Source organism: Cryptomeria japonica, chromosome 4 (genome assembly GCF_030272615.1).
Source record: "Cryptomeria japonica chromosome 4, Sugi_1.0, whole genome shotgun sequence".
NCBI lineage: Eukaryota > Viridiplantae > Streptophyta > Pinopsida > Cupressales > Cupressaceae > Cryptomeria > Cryptomeria japonica.
In genome coordinates, this window is record NC_081408.1 from 675,266,309 (window position 1) to 675,284,564 (window position 18,256).

Genomic DNA, 18,256 nt, shown 5'->3' on the forward strand with positions numbered 1-18,256 from the left:
TGTCTTTTAGCTTGCTCAAATACTCCGATGCATCTACTCCAGATGTCTCTATCTTTGTTAGGAGTTCATCCAGTTGAATGTGGATGGCTGCATCTGTTGATACTGTAGCTTCAGGTAGCAAATCTATTAGGAGTGCTTTTACCTTCTGAAGTACTTTATTTTTCTTTTGAATGGCCATTTGCTTCTCTTGTTTAGCCTTTGCTTTGCACAGTTCACCGAAATCAATGAGTGCTTGCCCCTTTAATTTTGCTATGTCTACATTGGGCAACACTATTGGTTTTGACAAATCAACTTTAAAACTATGCTTCTTCACTTTCTTTTCTTTACCTCTCACTGATGGAACTAAGACAATTGCTTGTGAGGCTTGATTACCCTCGGTAGGTTGCTCGGTAGAGGCAACACTTTGATCAGTTCCTTTAGCCTCTGTAGATTCCTTCGGTGTCTCGGTACTTGGTGTCTCAGTTGCAACATTCTCAGTGCCAGAAGGTGCTTGAGATGTCTGCTCTTGAGTAGTACCTTCTCCTGTTGCAGATTTGTGACCTTCAGTGCCTTGATCTGTATCCTGAGGAGTTTCGGTTGAGACAGGTTGCTTGACCAGTGGATAAGGCTGAACTTGTTCCAAGACTGATTCACTAGATACAAGTTTTGCATATGCAGTGCCTTCTATCATTTCCTGGTCTGGGGCCTCTGAATCCATGACATCTTCATCTATTTGAATGGTGTCAGCAGGGTCTTGTTCGGTAGCATCAGGACCTTGCTCAGTGACATTAGGATTGTGCTCGGTGACATCAACAATTTCAACTGTAGCTTGCTCACCAACATCCTTGATTTTAATGATTTCTTGCCACTTTGCTTTTGTCTCATTTTCTACATCAATATATAGCCCATTCATCAGTTTTAAGGCTCTCTGTTTGACAAGAAACTTTGAATTGTAGGTTGTCAGATGTTCCTTTATTTCAGCTACTGACATATCAGGAAAGAGATGGACTAGACTTCTTTCTCTGATTTGTTTCTCTGAGTCCATTGCATACTTCCACCTATTATCAATATGCAGATATAGTTCATTTGGAAGTGACTTAGCTAGTTCCAATGGAGCTAACCGGAACTTTAGAAGTGTGCAGATGACAACTTCTTCAATTTATCTCTTTTCATCATTGTTCCTGGTTTTATACTTAACATATCTAAATCCTCCAAATCCTCCATATTCTTTCAGATTAGCACATAAGTTTTCAACACTATGTACATTTACCTTCTTGCTCTTGACAATTTGGAATTTGCTTGCATCCTCTGATTTGGTATTACTAGACTCTTTTGCCAAAATGAGTCTCTGAGTAGATTTCTTGTATGTCTTTGTTACCTTGGGAATAGTAACACTCTTTGTCTTCTTACTCAGTGAAGCTGCAGATGCTCTAGTGTTAGGTCGTTTTACTAGAGGTGGAGTCGGTGAGACTTTTGATGTGTCCTGTTTCTTTCTCTTTAACACTTTACCCTTAGGCAATTCAGTGCTCAGTGTTATAGCTGCCTCTTGGGCTTTAGATTCCTCTTCGGTAATGGCAATGGTGCCTTTGACAGGTGTAGAGGAAGAGTCTTCTCCGAATTTCTCAGGCAATGCCTTAATCATCTTTGTTGCCTTTCTTGTAGCTTTTGGTACTACAATATTCATCTTTACCTTTTCCTTTACTTCCTCATAGGTACCATACCTCAGCTCGGTAGCATGTCTGGGCAATGTAAGAAATGCATCAATTTGCTATTTTGTGATGTCAAAATCAATCTCATAACCCATTAGTGACAAAGATTGAGTCCTTAGTTCCACAACATTCACATAACAGTAATCGGTGTCAACTTCAAAACATATATCATTTTTGTATTTCTCTACTAGCTGGGCTGGTATCCTATATCTGTTATGCATTTTCTCTTGAAATTTACTGAAGTATTCATCCATGATATCATTGAAATTATCTCCTAACTTCTTAATGAAGTCATTAATCTGATGGGTGATTGGTCGGTGTAGCTCCCAAACAACTTTACCGACTGATGGAAAGAATTTTTCAAAGTAGAAAAACATGCATACCAGTAGTGATCCAAACTTTAGAGTATTAGCCGAGTTATTCTTCTTCGGCTTCCTGATGGTGTTCAAATTTTCAAATAGGTTCTTTTGCAATACCTCGCATAGGTCAATTTCATTCCCTTTTTCACAATTTTGTAAGCCAAGTCTACTGCTGCACAAGGAACACTATTTTCCCTTGCCGATTGGAAGAAACAGTAACCCATTACTCTAATGGCAAATTTTAGTTCTTCATCAGTGACATTATTCAGTTTCAATCCTCTGCAATCAGATTCCACTCCGGTTAAACTGATCAATTCCTTCTGTGATATCATCTTCTAGGCTCGGGCATGATCATAGATAGGGTAACTGGTAATCAAATGAATGATTTCCTTGGTAATCTTAAATGGTTGTTCTTCTAGCCACATGAAATCATCGTGAACTCTGCTCAGAACAAACTTGACCCACTGGGGTTTGAACACATGAGGATAGGTTAGGGCTTCAGTTAATCCCTTGACTTTGATGTGCTCATACTTGCTGTTCAATATACCATCAGTACATAGCTCATCATAGGTGTCTCTGATTTCAACATGACCGAGTTCTTCAACATGACATTTGGTGAAGAATCTCACATCTTCGACTAGTAACACTCTGTCCGGGATGAATGAAAAGGTAGTTTTGTCATCCGGTTCAGAAGCGACTTTGGGAGTCAAAGAGTATTTTAGTGAGGGCTTCTCTACATTCTTGACAACTATGGGATCTTGGATCTTGGGTGCCATTTGAAGATTTCAGATAAAAAACTAACAAAGAGTCCTTAGGGTTTCAAGATTTCAAACAATAGATGCTTTATACTTAGCAGATAATGGCAACTAGATACGCTCGGTAAACCAACTTAACAATGTGTTGAGATTTGATGTAAATACCTTGAATTTTCTTTGTAGGAGGTTTGATCACCTTTGAATCGCTTGCTCTACTTTCTCGAAAACTTGGTAAGTGTAAATGACCACGAAAATGCTTTTAAGTACACAAAATACCTTATCGGGCTCTGTGCAGGTTAGGTCAAAAACATTAAATGCACTCGGTTCCTCTTTAACTGATTTACTCTCCTTTTTCCATTTTAACCGAGTAACCAAACTTCCTTCATTTACCGACTTGACAGACTTCTTGTATTCATCGACTTGACAAGTTTCCTGTTAAGTGCTTCAAAAGACTTTGATAGAATTTCAATCTTACTAATATATCTTAACTATGCAGATTTTTAATTTAGTACATAATATAATAGGAACTATTAAGATTTTAACCTTCAGAGAATGCAGTCCCTTCATACCTTTACTGATTAATTTGGAATAGGAGCACCTAACTCGATAGGTAAGGTGCTTTCTTCATTTGACACAATTTCCTTCTTTTTCCAAATCATCTTTAATTTTTCTTTTATTTCCTCAGTGTCTTTTCTAGGTTGATCTCTACAATCTCCAGCTAAGTGTCCCACTTTGTGACAATGAAAACATGCCATACTAGGATTTCTCCATGATCTTTGATTGTACATCCCAAACCTTATAAAATAGTTGGCACTAATATGTCCATATCTTCCACAACATTCACACCATATCCTTGTATTGTAATCCCATGGTACTGCAGAATACTGTCGGTAAGGATCTGTGTGAGTTCGGTAACCTCTAGCATTTGCTCGGTGTGCATACCACATATAGTTCTTTTTCTTAAACCAACACTTCTTGGTACTATGTCCATATCTATTGCAGTTTTTACAAAACCCTTTGAATTTTGCCTTCTGATAATTGTTAATAGACTTTGTCCTACATTGATTAGATGTGTGACCATCTTTATTGCAATTGTAACAATAACCATTGGACTTAGTGACATTCGGTTGCTTACCTTTTCTGATTTGGCATATGTTGGTAGTGTGACCTTGATTTCCATAGTAGTTGCAAATAGGCTTCTTTCTTTTGATCTTATTCTTGTTTCCAGTTTGCTTTGATGATTCTCCTCTCTCAGTAGTATGAATTCCCTTCTCGGTAGAGTCTTTTCCTTTGTAACCGAGTCCTACATCTTTGTTGGGTCTTCTTGCATTCAGTTGCTCATCCAACATCTTTGATGCTTCATAACTCTTCTTCAGTGTTTCTTTGGATTTATTCTTTGTTTCAAGTTCATCAGTTAAATTTGATACTTCAAGTTTCAATGCTTGATTCTCATCATTCTTCAGAATTGCTTCATGATGCGCATAGCCTAGTTGATCTAATAGGTTTTGTTGAATTCCAGTCAACCTTGTGATTTCATCATTCTTATCAGATACTAAGACTTCAAGTTTTTGTTTCTCTCTTTCTAGATCTCATACTTTATCCTCAGCTATTCTCAATGCATCTAGATTTTCAGTCATCTGTGTGCTGAAATGTTCATGTTCTCTTTTCATTGCTTTTAGTTGATCAGCCAGTGCTTTGTTCTTTTCTTTCAATACTCCAATCATTTCTTCAGTCTCTTCATATATACTATTCTCAGATGATGTCTCAATTTGTTCCACTAACTCTTGAGAGTCCTACAAATCATCAGATAATCTTCTTCTCACTTTCAGAGATTTTTGCATTTGCCTTTATATGTCTACAATCACTTGATTAGCATGATCCAGCTCTTCTTGTAGATACACAATCCTTCGAGATTGTTTATAGCCTTCCATTGATAAGATCTTTCTCTTTAGGCAGTTAAACCCTTTTCCAAGATTCAAGCTCTGATACCAATTGTTAGGCCCAATATGGAAAGCTAATGTATTGAGAGGGGAGGGGTGAATCAGTACTTCAAAATATTTCTTCAACAATATCTTTACTATTATGCATAAACTGAATAGTGCAGTAACATAATATAAAACTAAAACTAATAGATAACAATCATACATGATTCAGTCCATAACACATATATTTTGGTTATGCAGAAACTCTTGGTTAGAGAGAAAAACTACAGTGGGGATGGCACCCACAACTTCACTACTGCAATAATAAAGAGTGCTCGATTAGAGCTACATGTTTAGCTATTTCTGAGAGCTTACCCTGTTAGGAGTAACAAGATCTGTTAGATCTACCTTGCTAAAGGATTTTACAACACTTCACCTAAATGCTGCACCTGGTTAGAGGCTTTACAATTTATAGACTTGATTAAAGTCTTTTACCCTGTTAAAGGTTTCTCTTTCAACTTCACAATATTACAATAAAATCATTACAAATATCTGCAACTTAACATCTGAAATGTTATAGCAGATTCTATGTGCTCAGAATAGATTACCTTGCTTATAGCATACCTCGGCAACCCATATAGTAACTCGGTAAACCCTTTTGTTTACTCTGTTCTTTGACTGTTCTCTAAAAACCTTCTCAGTGACCTCTGTGTCTCTGTAACAGTCTTCTTACACTCATGCACACACCTTTAACTCTTAACTCATGCTGTATAAATAGATCTCTTATGACGGTGATCCAATTCATTGCTTCGATCTTACAAACATGATTTATTAACTGAATAACCATGCAAAATATTTGATTGGTTAGATAACCTCAAAATCATACACAATCTTTAAGTGCAATTTCCAATGTGATAATGATTAGATGTGCGTCAATCTTGTAACACGTTTTCATGTGCATGTCTAGGTTCAATGAATCTGGTAACACGTTTCACTCGGTGTAAATCAACTCGGTGTGTCATCTTTGCTGCTCGGTAAACATGTAAAGATACTTGGTGTATACTGTGTTCTGTGACTGCTTTCTTCTGTAATCGACTAGATTGTACATACCAACTGAATATTTCAGTAATAGATAACCGACTAGAGTATATAGTATAACTTTGACTTAAAACTAATGGCAATCTGATAAGTAGTAACAAATGGCACTAGTATTGTCACAGAATATAGTAACTGGCTTGGTAACTTGCTCATTTATGCCTTCCAATAGTTGTTTGATCTATGCTATGTTGGTACAATGCAATGTTGCAACAACGTATTCAACTTCTGCTATTGACTGTGAAACACATCCTTGTTTCTTGCTAAGCCAGCTCACTAGTCTTTCTCCTAAAAAGAAAGCTCCTCCACTTGTGCTTTTCCTATCATCAATGTTGCCTGCCCAATCAGCATCAGTATAAACTTTTAAATCAAAGTCATTTCCTTTCTGATATACTAAGCCATAATCCTCAGTGCCTTTCAAGTATCTGAAAATTCTCTTGATTTCTGTCATGTGTGTTTCCTTAGGATCTGCAGAAAATCTTGCAACTATACCTATTGCATGTGCTATGTCTGGCCTACTGTGAACAACATATTGCAACTTTCCAATCATGGATCAGTAAAGTGTCTCATCAATAGATGCAGATTCATCATTCTTTGATAGTTTACAGTTGGTAGTCATAGTAGTACTTACTGGTTTTGAATCCTCCATTCCAAATTTCTTCAAGATTTCCTTTATGTACTTGGATTGAGTAATGAAAATCTCATTTTTCATTTGCAGTATCTGTAAACCTATAAAATACTTTATCTCACCGATTAATGACATCTCAAATTCATTGCTCATTTCATTTCCAAAGTTCTTGTATAAAGAGTTATTTCCACAAAATATAATATCATCAACAAATATGGTTGAGATCAATATTCCATTTTCATCATTCTTCGTATACATGTTATTGTTTTCACTTGTCCTTATAAAACCAATCTTGATCAAATAAGAGTGCAATCTCTCATACCATGCTCTAGGTGCTTTTTCTAGACCATATAAAGATTTGTTCAATTTACATACCTGATCTTTATTCTTGTCTTCAACAAATCCTTCAGGTTGTTCAATAAAAACTTCTTCTTCTAATATACCATTCATAAATGCAGATTTGACATCCATTTGATATATCTTGAAATTTTTGAAAGCAACATATGCCAACAATGTTCTTACTCCTTCAAGTCTTGCCACAGGTGCAAAAGTTTCACCATAATCAATTCTTTCTTTTTTAGCATAACCTTTGCAAACTAGTCTTTCTTTATTTCTAATGACCTCACCTTTTTCATTTAGCTTGTTTCTGAAAATCCACTTTGTACCGATTACAATTTTGTCCTTCAGTCTTGGGACTAGTGTCCATGTGTCATTCTTCTTGATTTGATCAATCTCTTCTGTCATAGCATTTATCCAATCTTCATTGTTAAATGCCTCTTTCACTATTCTTGATTCAAATTCAGATATCAAACATGTGTTCTGTCTCAGTTTGTTCCTTGTCATCACTGGATCATCCTTATCTCATATAATCTAACTTGGTGCATGATGTTTTCTGACATACTTGGCTAATATAGGCTTGGTAGGCTCTGTATGATCTTCTTCATCACTCGGTAACTAGATATTCTCTTCATTTCCTTCTGTAGTTTTCTCGGTAAGACTTGTCAGTTGAACATAGACAAATTCATCATAATCTTCTGGTTCTTTGGAATTTCCTTCATCATTCCTTTCTGCAAATTCATCAATTTTCACATTTACACTTTCTACTATTTTGTTAGATGATTTGATCAGACATTTGAATGCTTTACTTCTAGAAGAATAACCAAGAAATGTTCCTTCTTCACTTTTCTGATCAAACTTGCCATTTCTATCATCTTTGTGTACATAGCATCTACTTCCAAAGATTTTAAAATAACTTACATTAGGTTTCTTGTCAAACCAGATTTCATATGGTGTCTTCAAAGTACCTTTCTTCAGTTGTACTCGGTTCAGGGTGTAAATTGCCGTGCTTATTGCTTCTCTCCAAAATGTTTATGGCACTTTCTTTTCAATCATCAGGGTTTTGGCACAATCCACAATAGATCTGTTTCTTCTCTCATCTATTCCATTTTGTTGTGGAGTTTTCGGTGTAGAGACTTGTCTTTTAATACCATGATCATTGCAGAATAAGTTGAACTCATCACATGTGAACTCTCCTCCTCTATCTGATCTAAGACATTTCAGTTGTCTTCCTATTTCATTTTCAACTCTTGCCTTATACCATTTAAACATTTGAAAAGCTTCTGATTTTTCTTTTAAAAACATAATTGACATCATCCTTGAATAATCATCCATAAATAATATGAAATATTTATCACCATAATAACTTTGAACTTTCATAGGACCACAAAGATCAGTATGCACAAGATCTAAAATTCCCTTAGAAGTGTAGGACTTACTTGTAAAGCTTGATCTTGTCATTTTTCCCATCTGGCATCCTCGGCATATAGCATTCTTAGGTTTCTCAAGACTCGGTAGACCTCTTACTCGGTGTTTCTTACTTATTTTGACCAGATTATCAAAATTTACATGACAAAACCTTTTATGCCATAACCAGGTATCATCTATATTTGCATATAGACACTTATTTCGAGTTGATTCAAGGTGAAATGTGTTACCTTTTGTTTGTGTCCCGGTAACAGCTAACTTTCCATGCTTGTCATGAACTTTGACAATTCCTTTCTAAAATTCTATTCGGTATCTTGTATTGTTTAGCTGTGCTACACTCAACAAATTATATTTCAAACCTTCAACCCACTAAACATCATTGCATCTTGCATTGTCAAGAAGTGTTATGGATCCTTTACCTTTTACCGGACATGGTGCATCATTACCAAATCTTAGATAGCCTCCATCATAGTCTTCTAACGTAACAAACTTGTGTTTATCACCTGTCATGTGATGTGAACATCCACTATCTATGATCCAAGAATCATTTTTACTTATGTGAGATATTAGGGCTTTTTCTTCATACCTTTCTTCATCTGATCCATCTTTGATAGCCACATAAACTACTTCCTCTGTATTAGTTTCATCTGATTTATCATCATTGGATTCCTCATCGGCTATTAAGCATGACTTTCTATCTCTTCTTCTGAAGTCTCGGTGTCCTCTGTAATGATTATCTTTGTGTCTATCATCTCGGTAATCTCTCTTTTCACTAGATTCTCTATCAGGACAGTTTGAGGCCATATGTCCTATCTTATCACAATTGAAACATTTCAAAGGTAGTTTTCCTTTATACTTACCTTTGCTTCTTGGTAACCTTCTAGCTAATAGTGCTTCAAACTCTTCTTGTTTCCTGATTTCCTCATACAGCTTGTGTACTTTTTCCATATTCTTGCGAAATCTCTCACTTGCTCCACTATGATCTCCTTCAGTGTACTTACTCATTCTATCATTGTAATTATCAGATTCATCAAGATGAAATGAACTGAAAGCAAATTCTACTTTATTTACCGATAACCCACTGTTATCAAAATTACTTAACTTAAAAGCATGTAGCTTACCAATAGTAGCATCTAAAGAAACTAGCATATTGGGTACAAACCTCAATTCATTGATTGCAGAGACTCGGATTGCATAAGCTGGTAGAAGGGTTCTTAACAACTTACTTGTTATATCCTTTTCTTCAATGGTTCCACCCGCTCCTTTGATTTGATTGACAATCTCTTTTAGCCTTGTACTGTATTGGGTTATGTTCTCACCTTCATTCATTCTCATAGATTCAAGTTGTCCTCTTAGACTATCCACTTTAGCTCTTTGAACATGTTCATCTCCACCATACACAGATATGAGCTTATCCCACATTGCCTTTGCATCATTGCAGCCTTCTAGATCATTAAACTCTGAGTCGGTCAATGCAGATGTTATTTCAATCATTGCTTGGATATGTTCTTGCTTTGCCTTTATCTCTTCCATTATCAATGGATAGGTGCTTGGTGTGATGAAATCATTCTCCAGATAATATACAACATATTCTCCAACTCCTGATAGGTGCAACTTCATCCTTTTCTGCCATGTAGAGAACCTTGACTTGTTCAACTTCGGTGCATCCCTCTTATACATCTTTGGATCTTTTCCTCAAGTACCTTTAAACTTTTTCTTCCAGAGTCCAAAGCTTTGATACCAATTGATAGTTTTGATACTTAATGTTAAGTACAAATGCCAATCTAATAAGATGAGAGGGGGGGGTGAATCATACAAACTTAATCTTCCATAAAAACATCAGATTCAACCTCTGTAACCTGTACTTCAGTAATATAACCAAAACTGCTAAACATGCAAACTCAAAAGCATATAAACATCATAACATTCATAACACCAGATTTAACGTGGAAACCCAAATAGGGAAAAACCACTGTGGGATTTTGGACCCACTAAGAAATATACTTTTCTAGAGTATGCTCGGTTAAAAGCAAATCCTGTTAAAGATTACAAACACATTGCTAGATGTGACTCAGTTAAGGGATTTTCCTCAGATCTGTTAGGATCTTCATCTTGTTAGAAGTGACCTTGTTAAAGGATTTCAAACACTCAATCAGAGTGTCACCTTGCTAGAGGGTTTTACAAATAAGACTGCTAAGTCCACTCGGTTAAGAGATTTTCTGTCACTTTACAAGATAACAGTAATAAAAATCTATCTGCAACTTCACATCTAAAAATGCTAAAGCAGATTCTTATTTGCTCAATACAATATAGACATAGAACTAATCTTGTCCTTCTGCTAGGCTCTATACTCTGTTATTCAAAATAGGTCTTCAAGCTTCTGTGCTCAGTAATCACTATGTAGCATCCCTGTGCATACACTTGCCCGCATACATTGTTTGTCAACAGTTCCTTATTTATAAACAATTCACCAACTACATAAATCTCCTTGATCACATTTCCCATGATCAATCATAGCCATCAGATCTTCAAACTTTGACCAGGTTCAATGTATCCTTTGATCTGAAAACGTTTTACCCTAGACCTTGGAACTTGTATACATTTCTTGGAACTTGTGCTAGGGTATTGCGGTTCAATCTGAGCTATAGATCTTCCTGCTGATTTTCCTTTGCCATAGATTCTTTAACAAACTTCATTCACGACATACCAATCATTTAATCATAGCCAACTCATCAGCTTCCTTCATTAAATAATGCATGTAATCATTTAATGTATTCTATTATTACTCGGTTGCAACTCGATAAATACTAAACTTCACTCGGTAGACATTCTGCCTTCATTAACCGATAGCAATAACCTTAGGGTTTACCGACTTGGTTCTTTGCTTAGTAACATAGTGTAGTATTAACCTTACAATCAATAACATATGTATGATATCAAAAAAATCTAAACATCATGATCTCATCATTGTCTAACTCGGTAATAGTTGCCCATTGAATAACTTATTTCTCCCCTTATTCACCATATTCTTTCTATGTCTTTTACCAACTTCTTTATACTCATCAAAACATACTTCTCAAGATATGGTAACATCATACTGAATTAGAAAATCAATTTCTTGACATCAATGACAAAATAATAATATTAAGACAGTAGATATCCTTAATCAGTTATATCCATAATCATCAACAACCTTCTCAATATCCTTATTGAAATGCCAACAATCTCTCATTGTCTGTTATAATGCCAACATAAGGACCAAACCTAAAGTCCTGGGGGCTCATCATAGATGGCCTTGCCTACGTAAATCGTAGAGACATCGTAGTTAGACTTTTAATTGAAAGCCATCTTATATGATATGGTAGTAGTGGTTATGCAACCCTTTTAAGGGTCCACTTCCCTAGACAATTTTCTCATCGGTTGCCACCCACTTAGGTGAAGAAGACATGATACATTGAAATAAATATATGTACAAGACTACATTTTGACACAATAATAAACGTTTGTCACATACAGTAATGAGAACTCTATTAAAAACAAATAAATTCAACTAATCATACATTACTCCAGTTGATCCATAATCAATAGAGGATAGTAATTTAACCAATTCTACTCATTCCATTTAAACCTTTTATGAATGATGAACTAAAGATAATGTTCATTAGAGGAATAGAGACATTATATAATTTATCATTTTATTCTATTGACTAAATCATATACTCTGATTTCTAGGTAATAATACTTCATAAAGTCCTTATCTAATATTTCATCATTAGGTCTAGCCCTTTTTTTTCATTACAATAACAACACCCTATAGCAAAGACAAGATACTAGATAACTCATCACTCCCCTCCAAAATCATAATCTCATAAGGCAATTCCTAATATATTTTTAAGTTACAAACACTTTACATATTCTCCAACCCAAAACCTCTCAAGTGATAAGCACCAAACCTACGTATCTTAATTGATAAGCATCGAACCTACTTATCTTAATTGATCTACGAGATTGTAGATCCTATTGAAGGATACCAACATAAAATAGGAGAGAGCAAGAGAGGAAAAGAGGGGATCCAGTTCATATTATTTCAAATAGTAATTAATCTCCTTGCTCCATTCACTTAGATAAAAATAGGAAAATATATAGTAGTATTATGAAATGGGCGTCTATCTTATATTAGGAGCCACATCTTAGATAATTAAATGATGCAATAAGACAATACAATAACTAAATGTATTTATTAAAAGCTATTATATAGGATACTTACCTGAAAGAACTTTATATATATATATACTTACAATGAGAAACAAATAGTTATTTTCTTATTTATTAGTCTTCTATTCCATAATCAAGTAATCAAAAGCGTTTAATTATCCCATTTACAATACTAAATAAAAGTATGGTACATCCTAACAGGTAGTATCCTCCATATGAGATGATTCACAAGTTAGTGAATTTTTGGATGCGTCTATTCTAGCTCCAAAATGGCAATACGGATTGACTAACACGTGTGTTAGTCGCACATTTTACACCGTTGATTTTGCAATAAATAGCTGCGATTGACTAACACGTCGCTATCATGTTGTACGAAAGGTCCGTTTTGAAGCCAAAATAACCGCGACCAAATTTTAAGGACTTAGATAAATTTCCAAGTTGAGAAGTACATACCATGTTACCAAAGTTTCATTGAAATGTTACTTTTCTTGCTCGACTTACTATCATAGGTGATCTTACTTGTATTAATAAACAATGTTCTCGAGTTCTAGAATTTTAACCTAAATGATGTTATGACATATTGCATTTGTGATGATAAAGGGTATGTCCATTACCTATCATGATGGAGAAGTAAGAAAGTGAATTGAATACTAGTCATAGCTATAAGCTGAAACCACAAAAAGTGTAATAAGATTCAAATCGGGTAGGAGGAAATCGATTCATACAAAGCACCAATTATGTTTCTCCCCCTACTCACGTCTTAATCTCATTCAATTATATAGAGAGGTTAGTACTGGCAAGTAGGATATATCTCCTTTCCATATGATTATTTCATATTTAAATATATGCACGTTATATATTATGATGAACAAGATATTCAAACATAGTTATCTATATCTCACAACCTCCTCTAATGAAACTAGTTAAAACCTTATTGATGAGGTAAGCTTTTGGAGTATGTTAACAACAATGTCCTTGTAATAACTCTGTAAGGGTGATGTCAATACAAATATAACTACTATTATTGACATACAGATAAATTTGAAAACTTTCTACTCCTACTTAGTTAAGATATGTTAAGGACCCATTTAATCATAGAAATTTAATAAGGTGAGCTGAGCTAGTGAATTCATACTTGATTTGTAGCTTTCATCCATTGATCTAACACCTATATAGATATATCTCCTTTCCATATGAAGATTATTGTCCACCCTCACGATTCCTTCAATCCCATCCTTTAATCACACTCAATCAAGGTGATTAATGAAATATAGTAAACATAAGATCGAAGGATCATGAATGAACACTCACACTCTACATAGCCTAAAATAACTACATCATCTAAACCATGATTTACATAAGTATTCTATTTGTATCATGCAATTTATTTTATCCCTATTCAAGATTTATCTCTCGCGCGCACATTGATTTCCCTCATGTTAAAGTTCCTAATATCATATTTATTTACTTAAAACAATGAATAATATAACCATTAAAATCCCTCACCATTTGACTAGTTGCATATAATATTTACAACAATATAAGATTTCTCACATAATTTCAAATGTATATCCTCATATTCAATACAACATCAACTAATTCAAAGTACCATAAGTTCCATCACCAATTGATTAATAACCATTCGTTAATATTACCTTTTTTTTTATAACATTACTTGTCACAACTAAGAAGTCATCTAATCGTTATTATACTCATCCATATCAAGAAAGTATGAAGTCTAAGCTCACAAGGTCCATTATTAGAAAATAGGCAAAATCACCATGTTCTATTCGTTTTACTTATTTGTTCATTCTATGTTAACACTTCTTATCAATTAAAACACATAGTGTCTTAATTTTACTTTATATATAAGATTTAGGAGCATAGATGGACTATTCTGCATGAGCAACACAATAATAGTGAAGGTTTAATCATAACCCAAATGTCCATACCATCATAATCAATTAAAGCATCTCAAAGTAGAAACAAAATATGGAGCATTAATGTCGAACTATGGGTGGGGCATTACATAGTTTTTATAAATTTTAATAATTTAAAATTCTAATTTTAATTCTAACGATAATAAAGATCATATGCATAAATTTTTTTAACAAAAACAATAATTATGTAAATTGTACATCAATTTTTTTAAACATAAAAATACATTATTCATCATTAAAAATTAATAAAACAAATATTTTGAAAAAATTGACATTAAAAATAAAAATAGTAATTAGGCTGACATTTGTTTTTAAAAAAGAAAAAATAAAATTAATTATAAATTTATAAAATATTTATGTTTTATAAAAAAACTATAATTAATCATTTTTTAGAAATTTTAATAAAATAGAAATCTAGTTTTAATTAAAAACATCAAATTTGAAGAGGATTCAAAGCTAGTATGTTGGCCTCACCCATTAAATAGGCCAACACTTGCATAGTTTCATAAGTTCACATTTTGATCATCCACTCTTATACTATCATTATGACTTCTAAGTAATCTTCTATTATTCCTTTTTCATATCCTCGTTCTATCTTAATTTCAACATCATTTTGTTGATTTAAGTAACCATATTTCACTTAACTAGAATGCTTTTATTTTTTCTCAATCTAAGAGATGAGAAGCAAAAGTGAAGTAAAATTGTATATTTAACTTACATTTATCTACTTTATTTTTTCTATCATTTTATTTACATTATTTTCATAAAATTGTTTTTTATTAAAGATATTAGCTTAAAATCTATTTTGATATCTTGAATGTATCTATCTAAAAATGTCAGTAGATGTCGATTTGGATCTTTCTCATATACTTAATTTTTTTTATTCTACTTTGGAACTATTTTCTTAATTTAGAAATATTATATTCATTATATTTTTTTTTTTTTTACATTTTAATGGCTATCATGATTAAAGTAAAAGGGAAGAGTTTTTGTTAATGTTCATGCCATTACACTCTACCTATTATTATCATTGTGATTATATATTTTGATAAAGTAAAATAACTAAGAAAATAAACTAACTATAAAATAAGTTTTCATAAAATAAAATAACATCTAATAATTCATTTCATTTAGAATAATCGATATAAAAATTGAAGTAGATTTTTAATTTTACAAATTATTGTATTGCTATTGAAAAATAAGACATCTCCAAAATAAGAATTGAAATAAATAATTATTTTATAAATATTACTTAATTTATTTAATTATAAAGTAAATCATTTATAGTTTTTATTAATTCCACTAAAAATTGAAACAATAAAAGCAATTTTAAAGTAGAATCATTATACTCATTTTTTTGATGATATTTGATCTATGATTTAAGAATCATTTAAAATGATATACTAAAATATCATTGAACAATTTTTGTAAAGATAAACAAAAATAATTACAAAATTTTAAATAAATATTATATAATTTAATTAATTTAAATAATTTTATTTTAATATTTATACACAAAAACACGTGGAACTTTTAAATTATCATAAATTTACATTTCTATTCATTATTTAACATTAATCATTTGAAATATTAAATAATATTTTACCACATCTTATTATTTTCAAATACACTTTAACATAACTCTACCATTTATTGATTCTACTTTCACATCAGTTTTAACTTTTATTAATCTTCCTCTACACACTCTACTTTGGATTGCATACCCTAAAACAAAATTCAATGAGTCCATTAATTTTGTGGTGTATAGCATACAAAAAAATCACCATTCCCTAATGTTGATTTGTTCAAATATATGTTGCCACATCTTTCAATACTTGTACTCTCTCTAACATGTCTCTCTGGACCTATCTAATGTATTAAGTTGGAATTTTATTTTTTACAGCCATGCCTTTCAATATTATTTTGGCAGTTGAATCTATACTATATGATTTTATTTCATTTGCATTTAAATCAATATTGTGTAGGAAAAGCATTCAAGATTATAATCATTAAAAAAGGTCTAAAATCTACCCACAATCTATCTCAGTCTTATAATTTAAACAAACTATATTAGACGAAACTTCTTTGCGTACATGAGACACTTCTGGTGGGCAAAGCCCACATAATACAAGCCTACCAGTCAACTACAACCCATTGGAGTTTGACTAATTAGGAGGGGGGATGATAGAAGAGGTTTCACCACCATAGGAATAATATAAGTGAAAAGAAGATGGAGAACAGAGATGTGCTCTTTTGCATCACTTATCAAATTCACATTCAAACCCTAGCATTGCCTGCTAATTGCTAGTAATGTGGAGTCAGTTTCATCACATAAGAGTCATGCACAAATGGTAAAGAGGATCTTTACACATCTATCATTCACTATTAGATCCATTTTATAAGGATAGACTAGATTTCCCACAACGGTACAATTGTAGCCATATGAACATTTTTCTAAGTAGTAACTACAACATTTTGAATATTTGGGAGATTTTGATTTACTTGATTTTGTCTTCCAATCACATTATTCTTTGACCCTACTAAATAATTTTACTATGCAATGTTGTTGAAAACACATGCCTGATCTTCATCTAACAACGTTAAGGCCTATTTTAATGTAGCTTGTTGCTCTAGTTATAATGATGTTGGAGATGAAATTGACTATATTGACATTGATTGGACTCATGTTTCCTAGATGAACATTTGGAAGCATTTGGAGATCCTTATGATCCTCTAATCCTAGAAAACATCCATGTGGGTAATATCCCACACATGATTTTTTCTAATTTACTCTTCTAGAATTATTCTATATCTTCATTTATTTTCTTGGTTTTGTGATTAACTCATTGGCATTAGGTTTTAGATGGATTTGTCATTTGTGACAAATTCTACCATGATCATTTACAAAATATAAAAAAATAACAAGTTTAGTATAAAATATTTTTGTAAACTTCACTAAGCTTTTTGTGAATACCTTAAACTATGGGAGTAAAAAATGTTTGTTCTTTTAAAAAAAAACCATAGTTGAACATGGTCATCAAAACATGTTTCTTCTAGGGTTGTTGATTAGAAACATATATTCTTGGCACTTTGTTTTCAACTTCCAATGAAAAATGTAATCTTAAATTTCTTGAAAGATGCATAATTGGAATGGTTTCTAATCCCTAACTCCGCATGTTCATCATCTTCATTTTTATTTCTTTCATAGATGATTTCTAAGAGTACCAACTAATGCTAGGTTATATTCTATTTTAGAATGAAATTTTAGTAGGCATTGCATTGCAAAACTATTGTACAACATTTTTTCATTTTAATTTCAATATGTTAAAGAAGATTATTATAGCCTTATAGCCTAATTATAAGTTTGTTCTTATGCAGGAAAGAGATTTTCACGCCTATGTATTTTTTCTTAGCTCGAAAACCCATAAGTGACAACTAGTGGTGAAAACCATGACCATTAGTCTTTCTACAAAAGCTCTTCATATTTATTTCTTAAGCATGCTCATCTCTCTAAATACTTTCTAAGGTTATTTATCTGGAGAGCAATGAGCATAAAATCATAAAATATCACACTATAAGCAATTTCATTAAGAACTTTGAAGGTAGTTAGAAAAAGAATATTGAATATTTGTTGTGAATCCATCTCTTGAGGTTATAATGGACCTCGCCATCATAATCTCTAACTCAAAATAGTAGCACAAGAAACTAAACTATGTTCACTAATATATGTGCATGTGTTATTTTGATTATGTGTTAGCATATATTTTTTATTTTGAATATGATGATGCCCTCATATAAAACTAACCATATAGTCTACAAAATAGCATAAACTTGTGCTTTAAAAAATCTTGCATAGAATAAGTCATATATTGTATTAACACAAAATAGGA

The 18,256-nt window shown here is 32.7% G+C and overlaps 1 pseudogene; it reads left to right on the top strand.

Annotated features, from left to right (window-relative positions):
- The window catches only part of LOC131875514 (cycloartenol-C-24-methyltransferase-like), a 125,902-nt pseudogene extending 107,906 nt beyond the window's left edge, over window positions 1-17,996 (top strand).
- The last annotated feature ends 260 nt before the right edge of the window (window positions 17,997-18,256 follow it).